Source organism: Schistocerca cancellata, chromosome 6 (assembly GCF_023864275.1).
Source record: "Schistocerca cancellata isolate TAMUIC-IGC-003103 chromosome 6, iqSchCanc2.1, whole genome shotgun sequence".
NCBI lineage: Eukaryota > Metazoa > Arthropoda > Insecta > Orthoptera > Acrididae > Schistocerca > Schistocerca cancellata.
In genome coordinates, this window is record NC_064631.1 from 620,366,127 (window position 1) to 620,372,838 (window position 6,712).

Sequence of the window (6,712 nt, forward strand, 5' to 3'; positions counted from 1 at the left end):
TGCAGATGACGCTGTCATTTATAGACTAAGAAAGTCATCTGAAGATCAAAAGATCTTGCAAAAATATTTAGAACAATATCTGAATGGTGCGAAAATTAGCAGTTGACCGTAAATAACGAAAAGTGTGAGGTATTCCACATGAATGCTAAAAGGAATTCGTTAAACTTCGATTACACGATAAATCAGTCTAATCTAAAAGCCGTAAATGCAACTAAATACCTTGGTATTACAACTTAAATTGGAAGGAACACATAGAAAATGTTGTGGGAATTGCTAACCAAAGACTGCGTTTTGTTGGCAGAACACTTGGAAAATGTAACTGATCTATTAAGGAGACTGCCTACACTCCGATTTTCCGTCCTCTTTTCAGAATACAGCTGCACGGTGTGGGATCCTTGCCAGATACGACTGACGGAGTACATAGTCAAAGTTCAAACAAGGGCAGCATGTTCTGTATTATCGCGAAATATAGGAGAGAGTGTCACAGAAATGATACAGGATCTGGGCTGGACATCATTAAAAGAAAGGCGTTTTTCGTTGCGACGCAATCCTTTCACGAAATTCCAGTCACCAACTTTCTCCTCCGAATACGAAAATATTTTGTTAAACGGACCTACATAGGGAGAAACGATCACCAGGATAAAATAAGGGAAATTAGAGCTCGAACGGAAAGTTATAGGTGTTCGTTCTTTCTATATAACATGGGAATAATAGAGAATTGTGAAGGAGGTTTAATGAACACACTGGCAGGCATTTAAATGTGATCTGCAGAGTATCAGTGTAGATGTAGATTAATGATAAGTCGCGAGTACATCAAATATTTATGACACTCTATGCTGATAAGAGATGTGTGTTTCTATATTTTCAACGTATGACTCATATTCACAGAAAGTGGATAGTAGGACAGGTTTCCTCTTAAATTATCACTTCCTCCTAGTCTTTGAACGCACGATGCTGCATCTGCTCAGTGACACACACATACACACACACACACACACACACACACACACACACACACACACACACACATATCGAAAACAATAAACTAAATATAGGTCCACTATCTGGTAGTAAATTATTCCTAAGTCGTTTTCACATTAACTTCGAGGAAGTGTTCCAGAAAAAAGGATATTCAGTTTCTCCATGCGCATCATTTCTTATCAGTATGCGTTCTAGTTTGTTGTGATCTGAGTAACAACTGTTTTATTTGTGTCTACAGTAAATAAAGGCATATCCTCTAGACCCTGGCAAGATTTTTCTCCTGCAACCCGCAAACGAGTGCCAAATGTTAATTCAGGAAGAGTTTAACCATTGTGTTACAAATCCTAAGAAGAGTTAAATGAAGTATTTAAAATATTTGTGCTAGTATGATTTTGACTAGCTGAAAATAAAGTCTGTAGAGATTGCACCAACTTCAAAGAATAGTCGGAAAAATCTACAGTACACTAGAAATACTAATCCTACGCAGAGTAGCAGTGCAGATTCACCTAAGGGCATTCCCAATTCTCCTTACGGCAACGTCTGCGCTACTCGATGCATCTCTCAGGAGCCGAGAGATGAAATGTAAAAGTACACGACAGTTTCGCAAGCCGACATCTAAGGGAAGAAAACTTGGTTGACACTGTACGGTCCCTTTACTCAATTTTTTATCTTACGATTTGTGTCGTAATGGCACGTATATATTTAGTTAATCTTGTTTTCCAACTAGAAGTAACCTCTATCAGACCATAGTTGTCATATGGTATAGGCATTAACAAACTGATAACTACAATGTTTGTGTGCACGTGTGCCATTTTAGAACGAATTCTGCTTCAACTTGTCCATCTGTGATGTTTCACACATCTTAGATGCTACGGTAATGTTCAGAATACAGGTACCTGCTGTGTTGGGCGCCAAAGCGAAAGAGTTTCGCTATAAGACGGAAAAAGACCATAGAACTGTTTGGATGGAATTTTCTCTTGTAAGATACACTACCTTTACTAAATAATATGCACCTCCCTCCCGGAATTAACTTGTCGTACTGGTTTGTTCCGTTATATACAATCTCTGGATATTTATTCGGGTTCATCATATATAAGAGTGCTCATAAACGGTTCCTCTAAACCTGGTGGTCATCTGGGCACTGTCTCCGAGCCTCAGACTCATGCGAAACTTCTAACGCTCGAACAAGAATAAAGCTACATCCTACTCTTAAAATTTCAGCATTTATGCAGGTCGAGAAACATAACAGAGACCCTTCTGTATATGTTTGGAATGAGTATTACCAATTTGCAGTTTTTGCTAACTTATAGCGAACAAAGTGTCGAATTTTCTGAACCGTGCTGCTAGCTTTTAACGTTTATATTCGTAGCTACTGTATTGACAAAGGCAATGATGACGATACGTACTGGTTGGGACAAAGTAAAGAGCCATCGAAGAGGACCTCAGGTATAATGGTTGTGTGACATCGCATCAAGTAGTGTCATGCCAATAGCGCCTCAACCACTGTCCCGTCCTTGTGGGCAGGGATCCCACAAATCTCTGCCCTCGTGTACGAAACGTAAACAATCCTCGTAAGTCAGTTACAGCAACTGTTTATGTATGCCCCACGTTTCCAAAATTTACCTAAAAGTCAAAATAGGGGATGCTGATCTTAACTAAGGCGAATCCTGCCATACTGATAGATCATCGGTGCAATACTGTTGGAACGTATTCCTCATCATGCCGAGCTCTCAAATTCTTTCTATGCTAACATTAAAAATGTTAACCCTTCTGATACCGAATATTTATTTGTTACACTTGGGTCCCGGGAGTGATATCCCTAGAATTTCTTTTTTATTTATTCGACCGGCAGTTTTGTTGAGCATGTTATATCAGTACATCAATTCTTTCTGTCTTTCTTCTTCTTCCTTCCTGCCCCCATTTAATTTCATGTGTTCTGATCTCTGTCTTCGGAGCTCCTCAATGTTATGAGGCTGCTTTCTTTCTCTCTCTTGTTCTTCACAGTAGATCACCTTCTAAATTTCGTTTTTGTATAAATTTCTGTTATATGTGTTCATTATCTCAATGTTTGCTGCTTTGAGGTCACTTAAAGTCTGTGTAAACCACTCTGGTTCCCCTTTAAGTTTCATTGTTTTATGAAATATTAGTTCGTGGGCCTGTAGTTTTCCATTCTTGCCAAATTTCCGATGAATGACATTTTTCTTTTGCGCATAGTACGTATTATCTCCTCTCGAAGATTTCTTTGTTGAGACGTAGTCTCTTGTGTTGCCTTCCTGTTGCCACTGGGCCCACTATGCTTCTAACTAGTCTAATTTCCATTTTCATTACATTATTTATCCCACCTTTTTGTAAAACTTTTAGTGTTTCGGCGCAATATAGAGCGTCTCTTCTCATCACTGTATTGTAGTGTTTAATTTTGGTGTCCCATGATAACGCTTCTTCTAGTATATTTTTCTGGTAGTCTACAATGAAATGTTCATATTTTATGCTCCTACTTTAGACTTTCTTTTTCTTCATTGTTTATGGTTAGCCACTCACCTAAATATCTGAGTGAACTGACTTTCTTGAACCTTTTTTGATTCGTGAGAAGTTTCTCTGGAATATTTTTTGTATTTGTTATAAACTCTGTCTTTGTGAAATAAATTTGAAAACCGACTTTTCTTGCTTGACCAACTACATTTCCAGTCTACAGGTAACATTTATAATAGTTTAATAAAATCACATTGCTTATGTTTATCCACATTATAAAACTTGATGGCAGCCGCGTGTAAAATACTGAAAAATTTATTTCAGTAAAAAGTACAAACCATTCTGATGAAACTACAAATATTTTGGAGCAAATTCCGAAGCTACAATTATGAAACGTAGCATACAAGACAAGAAACTGTCGCTTGGTTTTTATATACAAAACATTCACATGCTGTATACTTATCAGAGTATTTTATATCTATCGATCTTTTTCAAATGGGACACAGACCTCTTTTTTGTCTGTAGTGTTGATAAAACTATGGCGAACGAGTATATCTAGCTTTCAACCAATGAGTGTGTTTTTTAAGTTCTATGATAAATGTCCGTCTCCTATAGTCAGCCCACTCTCACAAGGCTGGTCCAAAGATGTAGCCGTGTTATAAATCGATTCAGTGTGCTAACATCTATCATTTTGTTAAATAATGTCATTGGCCATCTTTTGCTCATCCTGTTTGTAGTATACGTTCTGAGCAGCTTGTCCATTTTATCTGCTCCTGACGTTGTTGTTTCATAATAATCCAAAACCATTATTGGCTTGGCCTCTTCATGATAGTCCGCATCCTTCCTTGAATGCATATGACTTTCCAAGGTTATAACTTTGCTCTTTTTTGGAGAACTGAACCATGCTCTTGGAGTCCCAATAAGGAACAATACTTGAATTAACCTTCAGTTAGAGTTAAAGCTTCTCGAAGTTCTTCCTTCTTTTTTCTAATTGTATCCAAACGATTGAGATCATTTTCAAAATAGGCTTCTGAAACAGTAGACAGCTGTTAACAGCTGCTACATTTCTCACTAATTTGTAAACGTTTCACCATATACGAAGTAAGTGTTTTGCCTTGACCAGTTTCACGTGATTCATTTTCTTGTCTACAAGTGTAAACCTGCAGAATGAGCTCGTAAAATGTTACACTGTCACATACAGTCAATAATTTCAACACATATTTTCCAGAATTTGAAGAAATATATTGCGATTTAGACATCTACTACGAAATGCCTAAAGCTGTTCGTCAGTTGTTACGTTGCTGTGAGCAAAATCGGCTTCTTCAAATGTCTTTACTGACATTTCGGTTATTTCTTTGATGGGAGCCAGCACAGTTGCGATGTTTCGCATCCGCGTCGTCAACTCGGACGCATCCAAAAATTTGAGTAAAATGATTACAAGCCATTCACACAGTAAAAATAGGTCTACCGTCATCTATTCCGCATATGTGTAGTTGCTTCGTTATGGGCCTTGTAAGTACCTGCTAGGATCAAGACACAGATAAGGTACATCAATTCAGCGACGCCTATTGGATTCCATCCATTACTGTCAACAAGACTGTCCACTTTGTTAGTCCACTTTAGTATTTCATCAACTATGCTCTTCCTAAGAAATAACTGGAAAGTGTAGCGTTGCCCTTGGGGGACAAAAAGAAAAAGAATTGTTTTTTTTTAATATCGAAAAAATGGATATTTTGGTGGGCCACTTGGCAACAGAATCAGGGATTGATTACACTATTATAATAACATACGTTGAACATTAAATACCTGAATAAGAGAAACATTATCATTTCTGTGCATTTTTATATTCGGGATGTAGTCATACCCGGAACCACACTAAGGGACCAGAAGATTTACGGACTTTAAAAGAAATGCAACACTACACAATTAAAAAAAAGTAGGTTCAGAATTAATAGGTAAACGATAATGTTCCTTCTGCCTCGTGCTGCGTTCGGCCCATCAGAGTGATCGTAATTTCTGGTGATGAACTAACACAAAATAATTATCAGTTAAGTAAATGGGGAGATGAAAATCATCAAGGTTAATTTACTAAAATAAGCACACTTATCTTTAACACACTTTTTTAATGCTATACCTTTTCATATTAAATTACAATAGATAACCATTATGGTTAAATACTTTATACGAAACAGTCAAAATGTCCTCTTGATGTTGTCTGTTCGTAATCAGTTACAAGAAACTACATGTTTTCTGATTGGAAAAGTAACAATTAGCATATTCACTCAATATTTTCACATGAAATATAAAATACCGTTGCGGAATGCAGTAAGTCCGCGTCCGCCTTTCATGGAATACAAACAGTAAAATGTGAGGCGGCAAATGCCTCATTTGTCTCGAAACAACAGAATTCTTTTTTTTATGTCATTAATGGATACATGTCCATAGAGATTTACAGGCACCGCGCAAGAACGGCTAAGATAAAGAATAATAGATTCTGTCGCTGCTAAGCAATGATTCATTTCTTTTACTTTACAATTGTTCGATAAATTTAGGCCATCAGGTGTTTACTATTGAGCGTATATTAATGTTTGTTAGGCGAAAATTACTAATATTACAAAAGGTGATTTTATGGTGGCCGAAATCCTATCTTCCACAACTGCTTTTCATCACATGTTTGAGCTAACTTGTAATTTGTTCTTGGGCTCTAGGATACAGGTAAAAAGTGTATATTGTGGCACTAGATGCTGTCGGACGTATAACGTAACTCATAATACATTAAGTAACTACGTTCAAAAGTCGGAAATATGGGCTGCTTCTTTTACAGGATGGAGGACTGCACTGCCAAAATCCTCTTCTGACCATCCGTCTGATTCAGGAATATTCTATTCTAAGACGCCCATTCTTCCATTATCACGTGAGACATCAGACACTGTCTCTGGTATCACTATCTGTTTCTTCCAAGACATAATTATATTGCATAATATTTCGAGAACTTCTTTTTCGGAAAGTTGAAGAGATATTTTTAGCTACACTATGTGATCAAAAGTATCCGGATACTCCCACAAACATATTTATTTCATATTAGGTGCATTGTGCTGCCACCTACTGCAAGGTGCTCCATATCAGCGAACTCAGTAGTCCTTAGACACCGTGAGAGAGCAGAATGGAGCCCTCTGTGGAGCTCACGAACTTCGAACGTTGTCAGGTGATTGGCTGTCACTTGTGTCATACGTCTGTACAAGAGATTTCCACACTGCCAAAC